This window comes from Adiantum capillus-veneris, unplaced genomic scaffold (genome assembly GCF_014529385.1).
Source record: "Adiantum capillus-veneris isolate H3 unplaced genomic scaffold, ASM1452938v2 Hic_scaffold_313, whole genome shotgun sequence".
Classification (NCBI taxonomy): domain Eukaryota; kingdom Viridiplantae; phylum Streptophyta; class Polypodiopsida; order Polypodiales; family Pteridaceae; genus Adiantum; species Adiantum capillus-veneris.
This window is the reverse complement of record NW_028221429.1, coordinates 123,286-148,931: the sequence shown is the minus strand read 5'-3', so window position 1 is coordinate 148,931 and position 25,646 is coordinate 123,286. Positions and strand designations below refer to the sequence as shown.

General features: G+C 44.1%; 1 pseudogene across 1 annotated transcript; it reads right to left on the bottom strand.

Moving 5' to 3' along the window:
• Positions 1–1,127: 1,127 nt before the first annotated feature.
• LOC147417235 (uncharacterized) lies at positions 1,128–22,734 on the bottom strand (annotated as a pseudogene). The gene is made up of 11 exons (XR_015187410.1): positions 22,597–22,734; positions 21,763–22,444; positions 21,380–21,637; positions 21,190–21,287; positions 20,823–21,078; positions 20,180–20,317; positions 4,907–5,234; positions 4,431–4,639; positions 4,205–4,347; positions 4,045–4,113; positions 1,128–3,906 (listed from the first exon to the last, which is right to left on the bottom strand). The product of XR_015187410.1 is annotated as an uncharacterized LOC147417235 (transcript).
• Between the last annotated feature and the right edge of the window lie 2,912 nt (positions 22,735–25,646).

Below are 25,646 nucleotides of genomic sequence, written 5' to 3'. Positions count from 1 at the left end.
CAATCTCCTCGTGCTTGGTATGAGAAAGCTGACACTCATTTGGTTAAACGAGGCTTTCGTAACAGTCCAACAGAAAGCACATTGTATGTAAAGCGTGAGGATGATGTATTTCTCATTGTGGTTCTTCATGTTGATGATTTGCTGATCACTGGACCAAATCAGAGACATATTGCTAAATTTAAGGCTGATTTGAATGCTACTTTCAAGATGAAAGATTTGGGGCTGTTGCATCATTACTTGGGTATACAGTTTAAGCAGTGTGATGGTGGTATTGCCTTGTGTCAGAAAAGTTACATAGAGACATTGCTATGTAAGTTTGGACTTGAGGATTGCAAACCTATTGCCACTCCCATGGAAACATGTTTGAAGTTAAGTCTACATGATGCTGGTGATCCTGCAAATGTCACTCTTTACCAAACTGCTGTTGGCTGCCTCATTTATGTATGCAACACGAGATCGAGATGCCCACGATTGAGGAGAGAGCTTCACAACATCGACAAAGCCTACAACAGAGGATTTGAGTCATACTATCTCGACATCCAAAGTACATATGAGAATGGATTCATCACCCATTATATCACCATCTATTGGGCACCCATTATACCCCACATAGTTCTACTAGTAGCACTTCTAGATTCATCTTAGTCTCTCTTTTTTGTATCCAAACATGGTATCAGATTCACCAATTTTGGCCTTTTGAAGACGTCAATATATTATTTCATTTCTCTTTGTGTAGTAGATTCCAAGGAGTATCAAGCCATGGCCTTGTGTCAACCATGTCAACTCAAACTTGCACTCTTAGTTAGTAATAGTTAATCTAATGTCGGTGTCAATTGAAAATTGACACCACCATTAAATATAACCAAATGACATGCAAAACATAGTATATATGTATTCAAGTGACAATTGAGTATCGCTATGGCTATTGTATTCGTTTACATAAGATTAGTGGGTTAGTTTTCCCTAATCATTTACCAACCAAGCAACAAAGCAAGCCTCGTGATTCTATCACTTGTTATGTTTCAAATTGGATTTTCTGGTTTGCCAAAATATAGACCTACTTTTACAATATATTTTTTCAAAATTTAAGAGTAGTCTTAGTTTCATTTGGCCTCTCCAATAGTCTTAAATGAGGATACTGGACTACTATTTACTTACTTAGGTTGCTACATACTTAAGAAACGATGAACATAGGCCTATTTACATATGCTTTTGTCAAGGAGAAGGAGAGGGGCTTTAACTGTGGCCACTGGTTCAACCCCTACCTCATGCAGGTAGCTTGGGGGGGGGGGGAGACAAAGCATGTCTACATATTGTTTCGTAGCTTCCTTCATCACTTTCACATTCCCTTCGCACTGGGTTCCCCATCCTCTGTCCACATGTTACACCATCCCTCTTCACATCCACTGTTGGAGTCAAGCTGTACTATGCTTGGAAGGGCTTCGCTTTTAGACGTACAACACGCAGGAGGAGCACTCAAAGATGTGTTCATTGTGCAGCAATGGCCTGTCGCGGCAACGCTTCCTAAATTCTTTCATATTGGTTGCGCTGCTGCTGGCATGTCTGCCTTTAGGCTCTGGCTTTCACAACATGGCCGTTCACAGCCATCGAAGGATTTGAGCTGTAAGCTTGCAGCTGGGGCTTTGCTTTCAGATGAACAAAATGCAGGAGAAGCACCCGACAAAGCAATGTTTGGGCAGCGCTCGTCAGTCATGGCGGCACCTACAAATTTTCTTTGCAATGGCTCCACTGCTATAGACTCGTCTAACTTTCGGCTCCCCCTTGACAACAACCCCGTTTACAACCATCAACGGATTTGAGCTGCAAGCTTTGAGCTGGGGCTTGGCCTTCGGAAGCACAAGCACCCAACAAGGTATTGTTTGTGCAGCACAGGTCCCTTTCAGCGGCATCTTCAAATTTCCTTTGAAATGGCTCTCCTGCTGTAGACTCATCTGCCTTATGGCTCCCCCCTTTGCAACATCCCAGTTGACAAACGTCAATAGATTTAAGCTGCAGGCTGGGAGGTGGGGCTTTGCTTTCAGACACACATGCAGGGGAACTGCCCAAATGAGTATTGTTTGTGCAGCATTGGCCAGTTTTGGCAGCACCATCAGGTTTCCTTTGCAATGGCCCACCTGCAGTAGACTCGCCTGTCTTTGGACTACCCAATAAGGTTTTGTTTGTGCAGCACTGGCCAGTTGTAGCAGCACCTTTAAATTTCCTTTGTAATGGATCCCCTGCTGTAGACTCGCATGCCTTTCGGATCTCCCCTTCACAACATCCCCTTTCACAGTCGTCTATAGATTTGAGCTGTAAGCTTGGAGCTAGGGCTTTGCCTTCAGAAAGACAACAAGCAGGGGAACTACCCAACGAAATATCATTTGTGCAGCATTGCATTGCTGTGGCAGCACCTTCGTTATTGCTTTGCGATGGCTTCCCTGCTGTGAACTCACATACCTTTTGGCTTCCTCCTTGGCAACTTCCCCATTCACAACCATCAATAGATTTGAGCCGTAAACTTGAAGCTGGAACTTTGCTTCCAGGCATACTACATGCAACAGTAGCAACCAAAGGCTTAGTGGTTCCGCAGCAATGGCCAATCCTTGCAGTACTTTCAGACTTCTTCTGCATTGGCACTCCTATTTCTGACTCATCTGCCTTTCGGGTTGGCCCTTTACAGCATCCCTTCTCACAACCATCAAGGGATTTAAGCTGTACGCTTGGAGCTGGGGCTTGGCTTTTCAAGGCACAACAGGCAGGGGTAGCACCGAGTGAAGCATCAGGTGTCCAGCTCTGTCTTGTCATGGCAGCACCTCCACAACATCCTTTCTCACAACAATTGATGGGTGAAAGTAGTAATTTTGGAGGACTTTGGCTTTTAGCAGCACAGCACGCCGGGGTAGCACCCAATGAACTATTGGTAGTGAAGCACTGACCAGCTGTGCCCCTTGAGGTACACAAGTTCACGGCTTGCCTAGAGCTGTATGGAGTCTCTAGGACATTGGGTTTTATGGTGATGCCACAAGAGGCATCACTTTCTGCTTGCATCATACTGGTAGTGGTGTTCCTGCTACTACAGCCAGTACAACATTTACTAGAGCAACAAGAGCACTCGCTCAAGTTTCTTCTACTGTCTGATTGCTTCAAGAGTAAGCCTTCAAGCTCTGGAATGTTAATTGATGAGCAGATTCCTTCATCTATGCCTAGGCAATCTTTATCATAGGTGTCTCTATTGCTCACTCTTCGTCTCATTCCATTGTTTGCACCCCTCATATCACAACAAGACTTCGCTGAACAACAGGACTGACTCGACTGATTTTCCTGCTTGGTACTTTGGGCAGATTCTCCGTTATTTTCCATTTTCTTTGGGCAGCAGGGTTCAGCTTCCGTGTCCATGTACTCCTCACTGCTCAGCAGGACACCTTTCTGGCAAACTTTGCTTTTGGGTTTCCGCCAAAATGTAAATAATCCTAGACGTCCTGCTTCATCCTTCTTCCTTTCTAGCAACAGCATGCTGTTAAATATAACAAGTAGGCAAGTGCCAACATCTGCAAGGACAGCACCCCAAAGAGATGCATATCCGACTGCTGCAAGCACAATCACCAGCACTTTGGTTGTAATTGATAAAAAAATATTTTGCAGGATCTTCCTGCGAGCTTTTTGGCCAAGTCTCACAGCAACTGGTAGCTTTCGGAGATCGTTAGTCATGAGGGCTATGTCAGCTGTCTCCATAGCAATGGCAGTACCAGCAACGCCCATAGCAATGCCAACATCAGCAGCCGCTAATGCCGGGGCGTCATTAATTCCATCACCAACCATACCAGTAAGGCCGGCTGCTTTTAATTGCTGAAGCACCTCCACCTTGCCTTCAGGAAGCAATTGAGCATGCACATCAATTTGTCCAAGCTGCAAGCAAGACTAGGAAATCAGATTTGTTCATCTATACTGGTGTGAAGTGTAGCAAACCATGATATATACAGCGGCATTGTCATGATGTATGCAGAGTGCCTTTGTCTTTAGACCCGAAAAGGAAGAAGTCAATACCTTTCTCTGTACATTATTGGCCACTTCCAAACTATCTCCAGTTAGCATAGCTAGTCGGAGACCCAATCTCTGAAACAATGCGGTCTCAAGCGAGACCGTAAAATTCTCATTACTCTGCTACTTAATTATAACCAAGAACAACTTCGATGACAAGGCTTACCCTCATGTCTCTCACAGCCTCCCTGGCTTCTGGTCGAAGCTGGTCACCAGCACTCATAATCAATATTGGCTTTTCATCCACACCAATCCAGCAGATTGTTAAACCCTGGCTTTTCCAACTCTCCAGAAGAGCAGAATCGGCACCTGAAGCTACGTAAGGCATGTTAAGTATTACTCTGCAGAGAGCCATATTTGACAAACATGATGCCTGATATAGAAACAGTTACCTTCCAACCAAAGGAGCCGACTGGCTAAGCGTTCATTCCCAACAGCAATTTTATGACCATTGACGATTCCGCTCACACCTTCTCCAGGAAGTACTCTAAATTCATCCACAACGACCTCAGCATTTCCTGATTGTGCCCCATGCAGCCTAGCATAGTCCACTATAGCTGATGCAATGGGATGGCTTGCTTTGCTCTCAATGCATGATAGCCTGAAGCAATGATTCAACATAGAAAATTCTTCATTTTTCAGGTTCATAAGTGTCTGTTGATTTTGTGTAGTCAATTTCTTGGTCAATACACAAATTGTTTTGTACTCCGTACTCCATTAACATGACTAGATTGTGTGCAATAGTTGTGTTTAAGCCTTTTTTCTGACCCTTCTCCCACATTCTCAAGTTGAAGACTTTGTGTCCTTGTAAAGGTATAATAGACTAATTTGCACAATTAAAAAGTCGACCATATAGAGAGTAGTTTACCAAAATAGGACATCTTGTAGATCGGCTTCCTTGTTTAAGGCATGCACTTCTATTATTTGAAAGCAACCCTCAGTAAGCGTGCCAGTCTTATCCATAGCAACAACTTTCAGCTTTCCAAGAGCTTCCAAGTGTTTTCCACCCTTCACAAGGAGACCCAATCGAGCAGCTTGTGCTATTGCACAGGTTGTTGTAACAGGAGTGGAGATCACAAGAGCGCAAGGGCAAGCCACAACAAGTAGAACTAATGCCAAGTACATCCAGTGCCGAATGTTGTGCGCATGTACACTTACTGGAATTATTGTGAAAGCCAAAGCACCAGCTATCACAACTGCACATCATGAAAAAAATTAATCTGCATTAGATGATGTTAAAAAAAGCATTGGACAATCTCATTAGTCTATCCTCGAATCATGTCATTACTTTAAATCCGCGTCACTGCGCTATGTTTCAGCTCTAGACCTCGAATCATGTCATTACTTTAAATCAGCATCACTGCACTATGTTTCAGCTCTAGACTTCCATAGCCGAAATGCAATGTTTCACCCCGAAATGTTCAAGCCTCCATAAAGACCTTGGGAAAACGTCTAACTGAAATGCCTACATACCACATATATGTATGTGCATGTAAGGTTTAGCGGAATGAATGTTGTATTTTCTCAAGATTAGTGATCTTTATTGCTCAAGGTTCCTTTTAGTTCTTTAAGGAAAGAGAGAGCTTTCCGTCTTGTAGAGTGCTGTGGTCACGAACAGAGTGAGTGGATTGTGCGTGCAACTGAATGAGACTGAGAGAAGGAGAGAGAAGAGATACGACACCGAGAGGTTGTAAAACCCTCCTCCGAAGGCCCCACTCTCGTCGGCGAGAGTGGTCTACTTGATTGCACAAAGGTGTACAATGCGTATGCAATGGACTGATGCAATGGGACTATGCCGATGACGACGACGGTGATGACGACGGCGACTTAGGCTGAAATTTGTTATCTTCTTCGTGGCTGAAAAATGACTGTTTTTGTCGGGCTAAATAATGGATGAAAAACGCTAAAGAGATCTAGGATTCTGCTGCGTTTTTGAAGGTACTACTGCCGGCTGAAACACTAAGTATCTGCTGCGGTTCAAGGGCTGAATTGCTGAGAGCAAAACGCTGCTTTTTCCTGCACTTAGGCTGCGTTTTTGGAGAAGTTTCTTGGCTGAAAAAAACGCTGTGGCAGCAGAGGACTTCTTGCTGAAAATGGCAGTTTTCCAAGTGCTTAATAACTCCTTACCCGGCCTCGGTAGTCTGCTGCAATTTGCTTGATGAAATCGCTGAATTGCTGAGTTTTGCCTGGCGTTAATAGTGGCCAAAAACGCTGAAGTGACCAGTGGGAAAAACGCTAACTTTCAATGCTTGCTGGCGATATCTGCATAGGAGGAAAGTGCTAGGGCAGCCAGAAGAGTGGGCGATCCCAAGATGAGGATGATGCGGGGGAATGGGCCTCACCAAGTTGCTTGGAGAGGGTCTTGCTGAGAGAGGGAGGGAAACACCTGTTGCTTGGTAGCCTGCTGTGCTCCTTGGCTCATCTGCCAATTTGTGCTAACTTGGGTTTGCTTATAGATTAACTTACCCAATTTGCCCTACTGAGTACCCAACAAATGTCACATAATAAATAAGTGAAAAATGTTAAAAATAGGGAAAAATGGGATAAAGTCATTTGAAAAATCCTCAAACTGACTCTGATGGAATCTGATGGAAATGCTTATGCTTATGCAGTGTGCAACCAGAGGATATGCATCTACACTGAGTGATTGGGCATGCACGGTCTACGAATAGACTCACAAAAGTGTCAGATCACTTCTAATCTAACTTGACTGGACTTGACGGAAACCCTGCTATGATGTAGCTTGTCCACGGACACATAGGGTTGGGATGTGTCACTGACACCCCCTCTTTTTAAAGTGAGGTACTGGTACCGAGCTGCATGGCTTCCTTGTAGTCTGCCAACAACTCTGGATAATCCTTGAAGAACTCTTCGTCTACCCACACCGCTTCATGGGTTCCTCGATCTTTGAACTTCAAAAAATACTGTCGTACTTGTTTCTTCGAACCATGGCGAAACCGATGCAACAAGACTTGCTCCGGCTCCATAACTTCTGCTTCATCGATGATCTCCGGTTCTTCTTCTTTCGAAACGTCCTTTGGAGGTGTTCCCTGAAACACTTTCAACCAAGAAACATGGAAAACGTTGTGCATTGACCATGAGTTAGGCAACTTCAATTTCATTGAAACCTCATTAATCTTTTTGATGACTGGAAATGGACCATACATACGAAAAGATAATTTAGGACATTTCTTTCCAACTTGCTTAAGACGCTGTTTCATAATTCGTAGATACACCCAATCTCCTTCCTTGATCGAGACCTCCTGACGATGCTTGTTAGTCTGTCGAGAATAAGATTCATGAGCCTTGCTTAGCCGAAGCTTCACACTCTCAGAAATCTCATCCAATGACTGACTCTCAGCATTGGCATCAGGCATTTGACTGACCGATCGAGTCAACAATGACTGGAATCGGCGGCCAAAAGCTACCTCATACGGAGTTCGACCAATAGCAGAAAAGAAGGAATCATTGAGAATAGCCTGTACCAATGGGAGATATAGCTCCCATTGAGACTGCTGATCATGAACATAAGACTTCAACACATCAAAAGCCAACTCATTATAAATTTCCGTTTGACCATCTGATTGTGATGAAAAGCGGATGAAAAATTTAACTTTGTACCAAAATTTTCAAAGAGTGCACACCAAAAGTTGGACGTAAACTTAACATCCCTATCTGAAACAATGGACTTTGGCAAACCACAGAGGGGGTACCAATGCTTTATGAACAATCGTGCAACATCTTGTGCAGTAATTGTGGCCTTACAAGGAATCAACATGCAAAATTTGCTAAAACGATCAACAATAGTTAAACATTGAGTGTTCCTTGAATGCTGACTTGGTGGTAAGTTAGTCACAAAATCCATAGAGATATCCTGAAAAGGTCCCTCGGGAATAGGCAGCGGAAGCAAAAGGCCTTGCTGCTTACCCCGAGGAGCTTTCACTTTTTGACATATAGTGCAATGTGTGACATAACTAAACACATCTTTTCGCATTTTAGGCCAATAGAAAAATCGTTCAATCTTTTCCAATGTGGTGTTCATACCCATGTGCCTCCCCGTGATGGAGTCATGTGCATCATGCAATATGGCTGGCCTGAGAGAGGGCAACACACATAGACGCTAACGAAAAAATAACAATCCATCACAAATGAGATAGTTGTTGGGCCCTTGGGAAGCATGTCACGATTGTGACTATGTTAACAACAATACATCTACTCCTAGTTGCAGATACGCGAAGTGCCATGCCAAGGAGGACCCCTGCGCTTGGATAGTCACACCCCTTCGCCCAAAGGACGTGTCTCTTCGCCAAAAGCCACACTCCTTCGACGATTGGTCACACCCTTTTGCTCTACGGGTGCGACTCTTCGCCCAATGGTTGCAGCTCTTCGCCGAAAGGATGTGTCTTTTCGCCTAAAGTCATGTCTCTTCACAAAGAGACATGCCTCTTCACTGATGACTATTCAATTCCTATAAAAGGAACCCTTGTATCACACATTTCAATCAATCAAACAAAGAGTCTTCTAAGTCTTGTTCTAAGTTCAGTTTCAGTTTCTTAAGTCTTAATCATGAGTTTAAGTACTTAATTAAGGATTAGCACCTAGAATCCTCACAGTGGTATCAGAGCAAATTTTTTCCGGGACCCAAAGATTGTGAGCCTCTCACCCTCGCCCCTACACTCTACCCCTTCCCGGAGTTGCATGGAAGCAGAAGAAAGATGGTACGCATGTGCATACAAGCATGAGGTAACTTAAATCTATTTTGTTCCAATTACATACATATAGATAATAGAACAAAGGACAGGGATGCAAATGTGGGTGTGCGGGAGTGCCACGTACCTGGCCTCCTCATCGGGTGGTGTCCTTCGAGATTGTGCGCGCACCTCTTCATGTGAAAGGACAGTACCTCTTCACCTTGCTCGCACCCTTTCGCATACGGGTGTGTCGCTTCGCCTGTGTGCCCATTCACTCGGCAAGGGGCTGATTTCCCTTTGTTGGCTGCTGCATATCCAAAGGGCACCTCTTCGCAAGAGGGCACAAGAAAGCCACCCCTTCCCAAAGATCGCACCCCTTCCCTGAGAGTCACGTACATTGGAGGCTGAATTTCTGAAAACGTTGGGCTGAGTTTCTTGCAAACGTTGGGCTGCCCATGTTGAAACGCTGGCTGATTTGTACGTGCTGTCTGGCTGAATTTTATGCGCTGGCTGAATTAGTCGCTGGCTGAGATTGGCTACGCTGGCTAGTTTATTACGCTAGCTGCACCTTATGATTACCCCTTCAAATATATTAAGTCCTAAGTGACCTGCCCGCCCGCCCCAAACTTGGGTGACCGGCCAAAAGAAAACCCAAATTTTTTAAAACCCCATGTGAAAACACCCATATTTAAAAAAAACTCCCATGTGAAAGCCTCTTCACGTAAACTTACCTTTATAAAAATAAACAAAAAAAATTTACGCTGCCTCTCCCTTGCTCTGCTCTGTGTGCACCTACTGCGCAAGATATTTCGCACACATGGCCGACGCGAACCACTACGCAGATTTTTCCCGATGAAATTTTGCAGGTGAATTTCCCTGCTTAGAACCGGCAGTGATAATTATTCTCGATTCCCCGACTCCCGAGCACGAACTTATTTCATAGAGATTTTCCGCTCACGGAGAACCCGTTCCAGAACCTGTTCCCGACCCAGAACTTACATCTGTTCGAGAATTCCCATTGAGGCGTAACCATGCCGAATTCTCAGGACGGAGGTCGTCAATCTGACGATGCTCTTACTCTCATCAAGGAGCAGATGGCCACACTTTCCATAAGCCTCGCATCACTTCACACTCGCTTGGATGAGATGCACACGGAAAACACTTCTCGAAGTAGACCTGCTGTTTCTCGAACTACTAATGCAACATCTTCAACACCTTCCGAAGCTTCAGTGGATGAACCGAACGAACCAGATCCAGCTGAAGAGGTAGACAATCGCGAACTTCAATTACTTTATAAAATTTTTAATGCTGCACAGAAGAAGAAGCTTGATGTTAAATTGCCAGAACCATACACTGGTCGCCGCGACAAGCGCGTGCTGGACCAATGGCTGTTCAAAATGGAGATTTACTTATCGAACACGGACTTGGTCGAGAGTAAAAAAGTTGCACTTGCTAGTTCTCTGCTCAAGGACACAGCATTTCTTTGGTGGCAACGACGGGTTGCTGATGGTAAAAACACACCTTCTTGGGATAAATTCCGGCGTGCTATTCGCAAGGCGTTCGAACCTGCCAATGCGGATTTTCATGCCCGGTCCTCTCTTCGCCGCCTGAGCCAGACAGGTTCCTTGGCCGCGTACATCACAGAGTTCCAAAGGCTAACTCTGGAGATAGAGACCCTTAGTCCCTCTGATAAACTTCACAGCTTTATCGACGGACTTGAACCCAACCTGAAGGATGATGTGCACAAATACAACCCTACCACCTTGGATGCTGCAATTGCCTATGTGGAGCGTCTTGGCGATAATCGACGCCCTACACGGAATTTTCTCCCTGGTAACAGATCTTCAAACAGCACTCGCTTTTCACAGCGCGATCGCAGAGACAACTATAGCCAAAGTCAGCAACATCAGTCTCAGTTCAGACAGCAAGCAACACAACCTTATTCAACTTCAAGGTTCTATTCTCAAGATCGACAATCTGAAAGCAGATCTTCTTCACATGTTCCTCCACTTGATCGTGGTAATGGACGTGATTTTTCTCAAGATCAGCATTCCAATACTCAGCAAGGCTCTTCGTCAAATTCATCTTCGACTTCAAAGAAGGATGGATTATGTACAATTTGCAGTGGTGACCATAGATGGTATCAATGTCCAAAGAGACCAAATCCGTCTAATTTGAAAAGAAATTCAAAAGCGAAAACATCATCGAATTCTGAACAACTAGATTCTGCTAAGGATAAAGGAAAATCTGTGGTCAATACGATTCGTGTCTCTGAGGATACGAGTATTCTTATGAAGCATGCTCAGTGTAATTCTTCAGTTTTGGAGCCTCTCTCAAAGCAAGTTTTGAGCCTTCTTGGACTACTGAATGGTCGCTCCATCAATATTTTAGTGGACAGCGATGCTCGAATAATTTCGTCAGCACTCAGATAGTTCAACAACTTGGCTTACCAACTCAAAAGACATCTCACTTATATGATGTGGAATTAGCAGATGGATCAATTTTGACTTGTGATCAGACAATTCGACAGTTGCAGTTCGAGATTCAAACTTATGCAGATCAACTGGATTTTGAAGTCATGCCTTTATCTTATTACGACATGATTCTTGGTCAGCATTGGTTATTCCAATATGATCCAACAATTAGCTTTCGAGGACATACTATCAATTTGTTCAAAGATGGACGTGAATTGACTTTACACGGGCTTTCTCATGCGGAAAGAGTGATTCAAGCCTCACGTGTACTAGTCAATTGCAAACAGCATGATACAGTGGATTATGAAGAGAATATGATTTCCGATGCAGATGCAGATATTATTATTGATGAATTTTTTAATTCATTAACTTATCATGAATCAATTGATGAAGACAAAGATAAAGATATAGTTGCAAATTCCGAGTCTGAAGACGACTATGCTTTCTTTGATTCTTTACTGGATGATGATATGCCAATTACAAGTCATGAAGTTACAGTTCCTGAAGATGATTCTGAAGAATTTTGGGATTCATTATTGGAAGATGATTACAGTCTCAAGACAAAATCCTCTCCAGAGATTACTAAAGTTGATTTCCTCTTCCCCAAATATTTCGCAGTTACTGAAAAATTTTAAACCAGAAATCTTACATCACACGAAGGATTTTGAAGATAAACCTCTTGTTGCAGTCAACCTGATTATGCCAGATGCCTCTAAAAAGTCTTTGAATAATGCAATGACATGGGATTTAGCAGTCAAAGCAAAAAGGTTTCGCAAGAAACAAAGGTTCAAGACAAAGGTTTCTGATAACTCAAAGACTGAAGATTTTCGAAGATTCAATGCTTTTCCAGAGTTCTATCAACATCAAAAGTCATTTCTTTGACACGGGCTCTCATTTTAAATGGGAGCGAATGTCACGATTGTGACTATGTTAACAGCAATACATCTACTCCTAGTTGCAGATACGCGAAGTGCCATGCCAAGGAGGACCCCTGCGCTTGGATGGTCACACCCCTTCGCCCAAAGGACGTGTCTCTTTGCCAAAAGCCACACTCCTTCGACGACTGGTCACACCCCTTTGCTCTACGGGTGCGACTCTTCGCCCAATGGTTGCAGCTCTTCGCCGAAAGGATGTGTCTTTTCGCCTAAAGTCATGTCTCTTCACAAAGAGACATGCCTCTTCACTGATGACTATTCAATTCCTATAAAAGGAACCCTTGTATCACACATTTCAATCAATCAAACACAGAGTCTTCTAAGTCTTGTTCTAAGTTCAGTTTCAGTTTCTTAAGTCTTAATCATGAGTTTAAGTACTTAATTAAGGATTAGCACCTAGAATCCTCACAAAGCAAGCGCCTGCAATTACTTACCAAACTCCGAATCTGCATATTGATTCTTCATGCTGTCAAAAGACTCACCATGTATAGAAAATGTGGTTTTTGACTCAAGAGCCAAAATTTGTCCTTTGCGACTCAATGCATCTGCAACAGGGTTAGCTTTTCCAGGCACATACTCAATCAAACCTCCAAATTGCTCAAAAAATTATGACCACCGCGCTTGGCGATCACTCCAATGTGCACTAGGCATAGACTGGAGCCACTTGAGGGCTTGATGATCTGTGCGTACTGTAAACTCTCTACCATACAAGAAATGCTTCCAATGCTTAAGAGAGTGAATGACAGACAAAAGTTCTTTATCATAAACTGAATAATTCTTTTCCGCACTATTGAGCTTCCGGCTAAGGAAAGCTACAAGACGACCATGCTGCTGGAGCACAGCGCCTATGGCGACATTGCTCGCATCCGTCCATACCTCAAAGGGATCATCCCAAGAAGCAAGGATAAGACACGGAGCTTCCATCACCGCAACCTTGAGAGCTGTGAAAGCCTCAATGGCTGCCCCGGGCAAGTCTACGCGCTGACGGCGAGTCTTTACCTCTTTCAAAACATCAATCATAGGTGCAGCAATGCGTGCAAAATTCTCTATGTGCAAACTATATGCTTCGCGGGGTCTAGCTTGACGCCTTTTGCAGAAATGATATAACCCAGATAAGTGACTTCAGTAAGAAAAAATTCAGACTTCTTAGCTGCAATGTACAACTGACACTCATCCAAACGAGTTAATACCCTTTCAACATCCCTTTCATGTTGTTTCCACGATGCAGAAAAAATGAGAATATCATCTAAAAAGATGAACACACATACACCTACCATGTCGCCGAAACGACCTACCATGAGACGATTGAACGTACCCACGGCTCCTGTCAATCCAAAAGGCATAACAATATACTCCCATTGCCCTCGCTCGGTGCGAAAGGCAGTCTTGAAAATGTCGCCTTTGAATACCCGTACCCGATGGTATCCACTTTTGAGATCGGCCTTGCTGAAAACCTTTGCCCCATTGAGCCTATCCAAGATATACTCAATGTGAGGCATCGGAAACTTGTTCTTGACGGTCATCTTGTTTAATGCCCTGTAATCAACACACAAACGAGACGAACCATCCTTCTTGCGAACGAACAAAATAGGGGCAGCAAAAGGGCTTACACTAGGACGTATGAATCCTCTAGCCACCAACTCCGTGAGTTGTTGCTCTAACTCTTCCTCCTGTGACTTGTTCAAACGGTAGGGAGCCTTACTGACCGGCTGCGCTCCCTCCATAAGCTCGATGCAGTGGTCCTCCGCTGAACGATAAACATCACATCAAGGCACTCCTTCGTGATAAGAGAGTCCATACCAGGAGCGAAGCCAGAAACCTCAAGAGGAGATTTCTGACTAACCTCTAGGCGGGCTCTCTCAACAAGAGAGGGACTAATCACATCATGCATACTGCCTGGATCAAACAATACAACAAAACGCTGTCCTTTTACATGACCATAACACTTCATGAGAGATTCATCAATGTGTGTGTCGGAGTCATGAGAAGATGCAGGTTGTGTTGTGACAGAGTTTGTGGTAGTTGCGGGTGCCTTTAATTCTTTAGGTGGGACTGTCTTAGGACAGTTTTTCTTAATGTGACCCTTAATGTGACATTGAAAACATCTACCTTCTTTAGCATAAATCACTTGTTCTTCCGACGTGATGTATCCTCCTTTAATTCCTTGAGAAGCTTTTTCATCAAGGGTTAGCTTAGGTTTTGCAGGTGCTTTAGATTTACCCTTAGATTCATTGTTAGAGTTCTTTTCCGAGGAATTAGAGGAAGAAGGGCTAGAAGAATTACCATTTTTACCATTTTGTGTGTTCTGAGAATTCTGAGATGTCCCTTGAGAAGACTTGTTCTCCTTAGGCTTTCCCTTGTTGTGCTTCATCTCTTGGACGAGAGCGATTGCTACCGCCTTGTTGAGATCCGCGGGGTCAAAGACTTCAACATCAAACTTGATGTATTCGTCTAACCCAAAGAGAAAAGCCTCTTTGCGCTCATCATCCGACTTGCGTAGTTGAGTGCCTAGCTGCAAAACACGGTTAGAAAAAGACATGACTGGCATACCATGTTGCTTGAGATTACGCCAATCCTCTTTCAAGCGTGCAAGGTACTGAGGTGGCATAAACCGCGCCTTGAGCTTGTCTTGGAAATCAGCCCAACTAAAAGAGAGGAGCGTGAAATCGTCGGCTGCCTCTAGGTGCGCAGCTAGCTGTGCCTCTTGCCATGCATGGTACCAATTTATGGCATCACCGGCAAGGTACATAGCTGCCGTCAAAACTTTGCTATTTTCTGTTTTCTTAGTTGTCGCAAAATAAGCATTAAATTGATGCAACCAAGAATGAATCACCGTAGCATCCATCTTACCATCATACTTACTGAAAGTCACTTTTTCGGTGACTGGGTTGTTGGAATCCGCATCGTGGCTTGCACCACGAGAGAACTCCCATGATCTTTGGGTGGTTCAGTCTTCGAGGCGAGAACTTGGGCAAGCAATTCCTGAGTGCGTAGCTCTCGTCGAGCTTCACACTCGGCCTCCAATGCTACATTTCTTGCTGCCGCTTCTTCCTTCCTCAGTTCTTTTCTTGCGTCGCGCTCGCGTTCTAAAGCAAGGCGCTTGTCTTCCTGTCTATCCATCATGGCCATCATTTGCTTCATCATTGCCTCCATAGGGTCTGGCGTAGATGGCGATGAGGGAGGGTTGGAAAAATCTCCTAGTGGGGAAAATCCTTCGTCGCCTCTCTCATGCTCATCACCTGAATGCGAAGTATCCATGCCGCTTCGGGTGACGACCATGCACTATGATCTTGGGGTCTTAAGCTCGCGAGGAACTTGGTTCTTGAGGGTCTTGAGGTTCTTGAGGGGTTCTTTCGCTTGCAAATCGCGTTGGAGAAGGATCTTCTCTTCACCCGAGTTCTACTCCTTTCTGCGGGCGTACCCCTTGGCGGCCTTGCGCTCACACCAAGGTTGCTTTTTCCCACCTCACGTCGATTGGCCGGCCGCTAAGTGCACGGTCCGCTCTCAATGAGTGAAAAGAGACACAAGGGGAGGCTGGACAAGCCCTTCTTTCTTGGGATTCCTGTCACTCTTCAACAAAACACGATTAGGAATCGCCACGCCCAAGTAAACTTGGATTCGTGCGATCACAACAAGCAAAAAAATTATTGTGGTTCTTCCCTTGAGTAATGCAGAACACTTCCAAAGCTCTGATACCAATGTAAGGTTTAGCGGAATGAATGTTGTATTTTCTCAAGATTAGTGATCTTTATTGCTCAAGGTTCCTTTTAGTTCTTTAAGGAAAGAGAGAGCTTTCCGTCTTGTAGAGTGCTGTGGTCACGAACAGAGTGAGTGGATTGTGCGTGCAACTGAATGAGACTGAGAGAAGGAGAGAGAAGAGATACGACACCGAGAGGTTGTAAAACCCTCCTCCGAAGGCCCCACTCTCGTCGGCGAGAGTGGTCTACTTGATTGCACAAAGGTGTACAATGCGTATGCAATGGACTGATGCAATGGGACTATGCCGATGATGACGACGGCGACTTAGGCTGAAATTTGTTACCTTCTTCGTGGCTAAAAAATGACTGTTTTTGTCGGGCTGAATAATGGATGAAAAACGCTGAAGAGATCTAGGATTCTGCTGCGTTTTTTAAGGTACTACTGCCGGCTGAAACACTGAGTATTTGCTGCGGTTCAAGGGCTGAATTGCTGAGAGCAAAACGCTGCTTTTTCCTACACTTAGGCTGCGTTTTTGGAGAAGTTTCTTGGCTGAAAAAAACGTTGTGGCAGCAGAGGACTTGTTGCTGAAAATGGCAGTTTTCCAAGTGCTTAATAACTCCTTACCCGGCCTCGGTAGTCTGCTGCAATTTGCTTGATGAAATCGCTGAATTGCTGAGTTTTGCCTGGCGTTAGTAGTGGCCAAAAATGCTGAAGTGACCAGTGGGAAAAACGCTAGCTTTCAATGCTTGCTGGCGATATCTGCATGGGAGGAAAGCGCTAGGGCAGCCAGAAGAGTGGGCGATCCCAAGATGAGGATGATGCAGGGGAATGGGCTTCACCAAGCAACTTGGAGAGGGTCTTGCTGAGAGAGGGAGGGAAACACCTGTTGCTTGGTAGCCTACTGTGCTCCTTGGCTCATCTACCAATTTGTGCTAACTTGGGTTTGCTTATATATTAACTTACCCAATTTGCCCTCCTGAGTACCCAACAAAAGTCACTTAATAAATAAGTGAAAAATGTTAAAAATAGGGAAAAATGGGATAAAGTCATATGAAAAATCCCCAAACTGACTCTTATGGAATCTGATGGAAATGCTTATGCTTATGCAGTGTGCAACCAGAGGATATGCATCTACACTGAGTGACTGGGCATGCACGGTCTACGAATAGACTCACAAAAGTGCCAGATCACTTCTAATCTAACTTGACTGGACTTGATGGAAACCCTGCTATGGTGTAGCCTATCTACGGACACATAGGGTTGGGATGTGTCACGCGACAGTACATGTATTGAACGAGAGTCATATTATATGCTGAACAAAACCATACAAGTTACGTAACTGTTTTTGCATCCATTAGAGTTGAAATCTGCTCTGAGTGAAGTGCCCACGTGACAATTTATGCAAGAGGGTTCCAAAAGTGGAAAACCTAATCTAATGGACTTGTCCGGACATGCAGACCCTGCAAACACGCTCGTAAAATTGCCGATACTAATCCTAGACATCCCTATCTAGGAAAAAAAGGAAAATTGCTCTCGAAGTTGATGAAGCATGTCCACGTGGCACACAGCCATGTACACGTGACAAGTATGCTGCTCCTTTTATATTGACTGTTGAGGTGCCGCGTCCGGAGTGCCGAAGTCGGGAAAATGTGCGCACATGGGAGTTCTCTGACGATAACTCACAATTTTGTGACCCATTTGACGAACAGACTGGACCGATGCATTCCTCTAACCTAGACCTACATGCACGTCATTTCAGATGCCCACCAAAGTGTAATAACATCTATCAAAACGCTTGTACAAACCATTTATCCAAGAGGGTTCTAAAACTGAAAAACCTAATCTAATGAACTCGTCCAAGTCTTGCAAACACACTCACAAAATTGTTGGTACTAATCCTCCTAGGATTCTAGACGCTCCTATCTAGGGATAAGAACAAAATTGGCTCTGGAAGTCGAGATGAAGCATGTCCACGTGGCGCACAGAGACATGTACACGTGACATCCCCTCCTACTTAAGGTGAAGTATTGGTACCAAACTCCATGCATGCCATAAGATGGTCTTGAACGAATGGCCTTCTAGATGATGTCTTCCAAGGCTACTTTTGAGAGAGAGGGTCCCGCAGGTGATGTAGAAATGTCCAAAAGACATGGATGGTGATGATACATCTACTCACAACCACTAGATTGCCTCCTCAATGATAAATAAATGATTCCCTTGTTGGTTACCGGCTAGCCTTTGCTGCCCCAACTCGGATGGTGTGAGCCAAACTGCAAACCGGATGGATGTGCGTAGAACAAGTGGCTGGATATGCAAACGTTGATGCCTACGAAGGTTACCACCCAACCTATGCTGCCCCTATACGAGAAGATTGGCGAGAGAAACGCCGAATGGGAAATGAAGCAAGATATATCCTTTGAAATGCCCACAAACCTTGGCAAGTCCTCTATATGATGTCTCATGAAATCACCAAATAACTCCTCAAAGATAGAGGCTCGTCTTGGGGCTTCAACTAGATTGTCGTACGATGGAAGCTCTAGATGAATCCTCATCTCTGCAATGAATGTGGCTGCAAATGTAGGCTCGCGATGCCAATGAACTCCCACGGTGGTTGCCTCGGATTGGAACCCTTAGGCTTCGGATTGATGGCTTTCGATTGCTAAGAAGATGTAGTGTGGACCCGAAGTGCTGCCAAAGATTTGTACAAATCAATGACGATGCAATGCCTCTTCTAAAATGTTGGAATTCTAATAGGCTGATATGGATGGCGCCTTCCTTTGTCGACACAGGCCGCTAACAAATCCTAATTCTCGCAATCAGCATCTTTATGTTTCCAGTGCATGTCTTAAATGATGCGATCTATCATGTCGAAGAATTTGACTGCAAATATCCACGCTCAAATTTCTTTATGTCGAGGTGGTTGAGCGCGCACACCAAGTCAACTACCCTCTTGCAAGTGCACCACAACTATAACCCCCGGTATACAATGTTTGCATTTCCTATGCTCAAGGCGCACGGTCCTACAACACATACTCAAGCACCAAAGAGGAAAAAAAACTCAAAGATTAGCGCATTAGTGCAAAAGCTACAAAGCTCTGATACCAATGTCAGATGCAGCGGAATTGAAATGATGAAGATCTAGACTTTACACTTCCACACATCGTCACTTCTTCCCTTGCTCGATTGATGATTCTTTTTAGAGAGAGAGATGTGTAGAGGGACAATCCTCCTCAACGAACTCATGAGGCCCTGCAACCTTACAAGTTACAACGGATCATCATAGAGATCATAGTGATTAGTGATCTCTCCACCCATCAAATATCTAACGAGACCAACTATGATGGTCTAGACTAGGTTGTGAGACAGAGAGGGGGCCAACAAGGCCATGTAGAAATAGTGGTTTAGTAAACTCAACAAAGAGTTTCTTGTAGCATACACAAAAGATACATAAATTGCTCGCTTTTACAGCATTAGAATTATATGACAAAAACTTTGGGAGGCTAGGTTTCCATACAGATAAACTTTGTCACAGACGTTTCATTGCAAGGCATTTCACCAGCAGAATTAGACATTTCAGCCGTTTTGGCCCTTTCACGCTTCAGACCTATTGAAATGCATTTTGAGGTGATGCTGCTTTAAATACAACTCGTCTGTTCTCCTAGCTACTTAATATATGTCCATAACACCCACCTTAAAATTTCTGTAGACCCATCTAGCAACCATAAAAGGTGTTACATTTGAATGATCAACAAAGCATAAATAATTGCATGTCTCGACGAACATTATGAATGACAGATCAGATCATCCATACATTATGCATGTATGCACAACGGAGGTCCTAATGTAATGTATGCATGACATTTAGTACATTAACCTAGTTCGCATGTTTCCCGGAGGCAAGAGGATAAGTAGGTTAAGAGTATGTTATCATAATAAATGTCTAACATGAATTGATTATGACATTCCATACATGAAAAAATATAGCTCAGTACATAAAACTCAAACAGATATCTTCATGCTTTGAAAGGAGCTGAAATCTTGAAATATCCTTCAAACATTAGAAAATCTCCACTCCAAGGTTGCTAAGGGCAGAATTTGAACCAGACTTTACAGACTATGACAAATGATGGATAGAGTAACAACAGGTGTGCAAAGTAACAATGATGGAAAACCAGCTTCAATCAAAAAAAATAGGTTGTATGCCATTACGATGAACACAGAATTGTTGTAAACTCAACAGAAGATGACATACAGGGCCACCGGAACAATACCTAGTTTTTAACCTCGCATTTGAGAAAACATTAAAAAATTGACACGTTGAAGAAAGACTAGAAGAACTTACGTGGAGTGTAGTATTTAGCAAATGACTCCATTAACTGCTCCACATGAGAGCGTTGAGTTTGAGCCTCCTCTACTAATCTTATCATCCTTGCTACAGCGGAATCTTCAGCCAAGGCCGAAGTTTCAACACAGATATATCCTAACAAAATCCCCAGGAAATTCAGTGGGAAGAAATAGCAGGAACGTTTGAAACTCCTACAGAAACCAGTTTTCTAGCTAAAATTGATTGTTACATACCATCACGAAGTCATTATGCATGCATCCATCCATACATATAATGCATGATGCAGGTAGGCACGCACGTATCTGTATGTATGTACTTCATATGTGACATATGTGTTTACATACATTAATATATAGAAATGTACACACACCCTAGCATGCCTACATACACATATATGTATATCTGTATATGTGTAAACACATACATACACAAATGCATGTGTACACTACACACGTGTGTGCATGTGCACGTGCGTACGTGTACATATGTTGAGGAGCACAAACGTTTGAACTTGAAATTTCTGAATTAATAGCATCACAGCTTAATCATCATCGACTTCAACCTCCATAAAAAGTGATACTAAATTCATAGAGACAAAAAAATGCAATCTCCTTTTACACTCCTTCCACAGAAGCAGCACCTGTCATATTGATGGTACCAGCCCAAACACGAGTACCAGCCTCCTTCTCTACAGGCAGTGACTCTCCAGTTAAGCTGCTTTCATCTACAGCACTCCTCCCAGATACTACAGTGCCATCAATAGGTATTGACTCTCCAGCTTTCACAGCAAGCCTTGTCCCAACTTTGACCTCCGAGACGTTTACCCTTGCACCAGTTTCTGCAAGGATTGCACTCTGGGGGGCTAAACTTGCCACAGAAGATATCGCTAATCGTGCCTGAACATTGACTTTAAAGTCATGATAAGCGAAGAAAGATTTTTCACTAATTTTGATCAATGCACCACAGGCATGCACTAAAAAACAACACTTGAAAGAATAGAGAAATACCCTGTCCGATGACCTTGACTCAAGCCATTCCGCAAGAGCGAAGAGAAACACGATCAGACCAGCTTCTAGGTAGTCACCAAGGGCAATAGAACCAGCAACTACAAAATTCGAGCAGAACAGTGATTTGATATTCAGCTTGTAAAAAGCTTGAATGCATCGGTGTTCCTCTGGAGCCAATAAAATCACTTGCCTGCAATTATCATCAATATATTGATGTCCAGAATACAACGCCGCAGGGCTCTGAAACTTTTCAAAATGATTGGTGGGGCACCCACTGCCACAGCCCCAAGAGCAACCCATTTCAACGGGTAAAATGCATACTGAAACAATGCAATAAGGACAAAAAACCCAGAGGCAAACGTGTAAGGAGAAGGCCATTTGCGTGCAGCCTTCCACTCCCCTGTAACATGGATGCTGGCTTCCAGGTGTGCATTATTCAGCAATTTGACTGGCAATTCAGCAGCAAGCAAACACTTGTATTTTTAATGATGGTAGAATAAAATTGAATATTGTTAGATTCCAACATAAGAGGTCAGGTAGCAAGTATGAAAGAATACATGGGATAAACTGTACCTAGTCTGGCCGGGGGAGTGGCAAAAGCATCGTGTTGCACCGTTACTAATCTAGCCGCAACATTCACATAGACTTCTTGCACTCCTGGGGCAGGCTCCAAAATCTTCTTGACCAAAGGGACTTCAGCAGGACAGCAAATTCCAAAAACATCAATTGCAGTCTTTTGCAGTTTAATTGGTTCAGCATCATTTTCTATATTTATGCTGACATCTGGTTCTTTCAACAAAGGTTGCATTGCATCAAAGACATGCCCTGAAGAATTCTCAGCTGACACAAGTTCGTCAGCTGCATTGGAAGGAAGTGATCTTGTTCTACTATCTGAGGCACCCATTTGCGGAGCCTCGAATTTGAATAAGGCAAAAGAACTAGTCTCCCGGTTCTTAGCTGTTTGATGATGTGGTTCTCCAATCTTTATGAGCCGCCCATGCTCCAACATTTCGCTATCATTTCCAAGAGCATGGCTGACAGCAAATGAACCATCGCTTAACGGAACTAGCCAGTCCAAGTGATCGCCATGTCTGATCTGCTCATGACCACAACCCTCCTTGTGCACGTGCAGCTCTCCTTTTACCTCATTGCGATGCAAGAAGTCTTGACTGTAGCTTTCATCAAGAACCTTAAAACATGAATCTGGAAATTCCCATGGAAATGGACCAAGACCACAACCTGCTGCTTCCATGCACTGAATTACAACAACAAATGTAACGTTAGAGACATAGTTAATATGCATGTCAGAAGAAAAGTTGGGCTAAAATCAGCAGCATGTCAGAAGAAAAGTTGGGCTAAAATCAGCAGAACTTTCGCATGAATGGACATAAGAGCAATACTGCTTACAAGAAAATGTCTTCAACGAGTTCGCCATGGTGAAGATGAGCATGAAAGCGACCATTGTTTGGCTTGCAAAATTGCTTGAATTTTTGGTCCTGTATACTCTGACCATGATCGATAAAGCATAATTCAGAGACGTCCACCTCTTGCTGAGGAGGCACAAGGAAACATGACATCTGGTTGCCATGGCGCAACAGAAAATGGCTTGCTTTATTGTGTTGATAAGGCTGCAGGAAGACGAAATGGGCACAAGTTAGACTTGATATATTTGCTCGATAAAGTTGTATGAAACTCATGATTTTGTTGGGTACTGACTAGCTATGATATTTGCCACGGCCACAAGAGGATATTACAAATTGCAATGCCTGTTGCAACAAGTTAAGAAGGAAAGGAGAGAAGCGCCTTTTCTCTATTCGACAAGCTAGCTCGTAAACAGGTTTGTGTGAGTGCGCACGCAAGTGTATGTGCGTGCGTGTGTGTGTGTGTGTGGGGGGGGGGGGGGGGGGGGGGGGGGGGGCGGTGGGGGGGAGACGGAGGCGCTTACCATTGGCGATGGTGAGCCGTCCTCCATTGGCGAACTGATCAGAAGGGGCTCTGCGCAAGCGGAGGGAGACTCTTCCATGAAATTTAAATTGAAAATAGGTCCATGTCTTAAACTAAAGAGATTAGTAAGTTGACCCGCATTAAACGGCGCATCATAATCTATTTGGCAATTTGGAATATACCATTTCCTAAGAGCCGAGTCCCGCTGCAGATCAGCAATATTTGTAGTATCAACTAGATTTCGTTGTTCAGCTGTCCCGCTCGAAGTACAGGTTTCAGTGGGATAAAGGAAATACAATAGCATGACTATGTATTGAAATAAGGGGCATGGCCCATGGGTGCTCTCTTTGTGAAAGGGAGTGATTAGAAGATGAGAACACAAGGCAAAGAGCTTACATATGCGTATTTGGGTGAGGATCTCGAACATATCTATAAAGAGCATCATTTATAATAAAGAAGAGGATTATTTATTAATGACATAGGAACAACGCCAAGAAAAATTCAAGATCTAGCATCATATGGAATAGTACCGAGAGTCCACTCTAAACTGCGAGATATAACGTCATAGGAAACTACCCCAAGAGTCCTCTTTGTTGCATTTCAAAGCAATGGTCACACTTTTAAAAGCCAATGTCTCAAACGCAAATATTTGTTTTGTTTCGATGATACATCCTCTATATTAAAAGAAATCCCATTACTCAATGGGATTCCAGCAGATATTCCTCCCTCCCCCCCCCCCCCATTCCACGCCAGCATCCAGTCGTAGAGAGAGAGAGAGAGAGAGAGAGAGAGAGTTGTGTGCCCCCTCTCGATGCACCTTTGTCGCCCTCCCTTGTCCTGCTCCTCTTCTCTCCGCCAACAAACTGGCATGTGCACAACATACTGACACACATGTTCTTTCTTACCTGGCAGCTTCTAAAAGGAAGTAAGGACCTGGAATCTTTTTGGATTCCCTTGCCAATTGCCCCTCCCCCCCCCAAACCGCCTCTCCTCCAATGTCCCCCTCCAGCCCCATCCTTGCTTGCACCTAGCTCTAACCCCTTTTTCCTCGAGTGCTAACACACTAGGATATGGAGCAAGTTTTTAGTTGAGAGAGAGAGTTTATGGTCTGGCTACAACAACACCAAGAGCAGCTGAATAGAGCAGTGCCACACTCCAGTGTCACACAACAGCGACGTCAGTGAGAGATACAGAGAGCTCAGCGCCACAATCGTACCAAGCCTCAACGAGCCATGGAGTGTCTCGACTCACACAATTGCAATAACCCATGCGCACAGAGAAAGGGCCTCTCTGCTTAGAATACTCTAGACACCGCTACCATGCCATGCGTTGATGGAGCTGCCAATGTGTGTGTATGTTAGAGAGAGAAAGAGAGAGACAGACAGATGGGAGACATATAGTCAGCTACATGGAGAGCATGTGTACAGACACTTGTGTGAGAGAGAGAGAAAGAGGTAGAGAGCGACACCTAGAGAGATGTAAACTGAGAGAGAGAATTAAAAGATAGATTTGTGCTTGGTTGAAGTGAATGTGGAGAGCACTTAAACCTTGTGAACTTTTAGTAATGCTACTAATCACCCAGACTTGTTAATTGAGGAATGCAAGGTGTGGCTAATAATTTCTTTTTTCAACAAACCACTTTGAAGTTAAGCATAGTAGGTTTCTACGATCCAAGTTCTAGGGTTGCAAGGGAGCTTCCCTACTGCTCCTCTGGAGCCTCAAAGAATCAATGGGCAGGGAGGACTCGGTCATCCTATGTGGCAGGTTGGAGTTTTGGCATGGGATGATGGTGCGGTCGCGGTGCTTGGTGGGCTAACTCTCACAGTGAAGCTGGGTTCCCCTTGGGGCAAGGACCCGATAGCTTTAGCCGATACTCTGGGCTTCACCCGATGCCCTCCCCCTCTCTTTTTGGTTGTAGTGGAGGCCACCCCTCCATGGCCCTATGGGCTGAAAATGCAGCATGGTTGTTCTCATGTTGTTCCCCCCTCGGAGCACTGGCAGGGTGTCTCTTCCTGGTGGCATGCCAAGCCAATTTTGCTTTGTTGGCTGAGGGTGCATGACTCACCCACAATAGCTTGGTGGTTTTTGTTTTGGTGTTTTCTCATAGGCAATTCGGGGTCGTTTGTTGTGGTCCTTTTTTGGCTCGTGGTGTTAGCGGGTCGTTGCGAGACGGACGACTATAGCATAGCTACCTGGCACTAACATAATGTCAATACTCATGGAAGCAACTTGGATGGGGCACACTGACTCTTTGAGGGTGTCAACCTCAATAAGTGAACTTGCAAAACGACATCATCTAATGCACTAGCAAACCTATCACTCTCAAACTTGCCAATTGTCTATGTCCTATATCACCGCACTAAGTTTCATGCCATTTTGGCACTCAAACGAAGTCCAAATGCTGCAAAACTTTAGGAGGAGGTCTAAGACACCTAAGGGCACAATCCTACCAAGTTTGGTCGCATTCCGATGAGGTAATAGAATCACAATTTATCATGATCAAGGTCATGAAA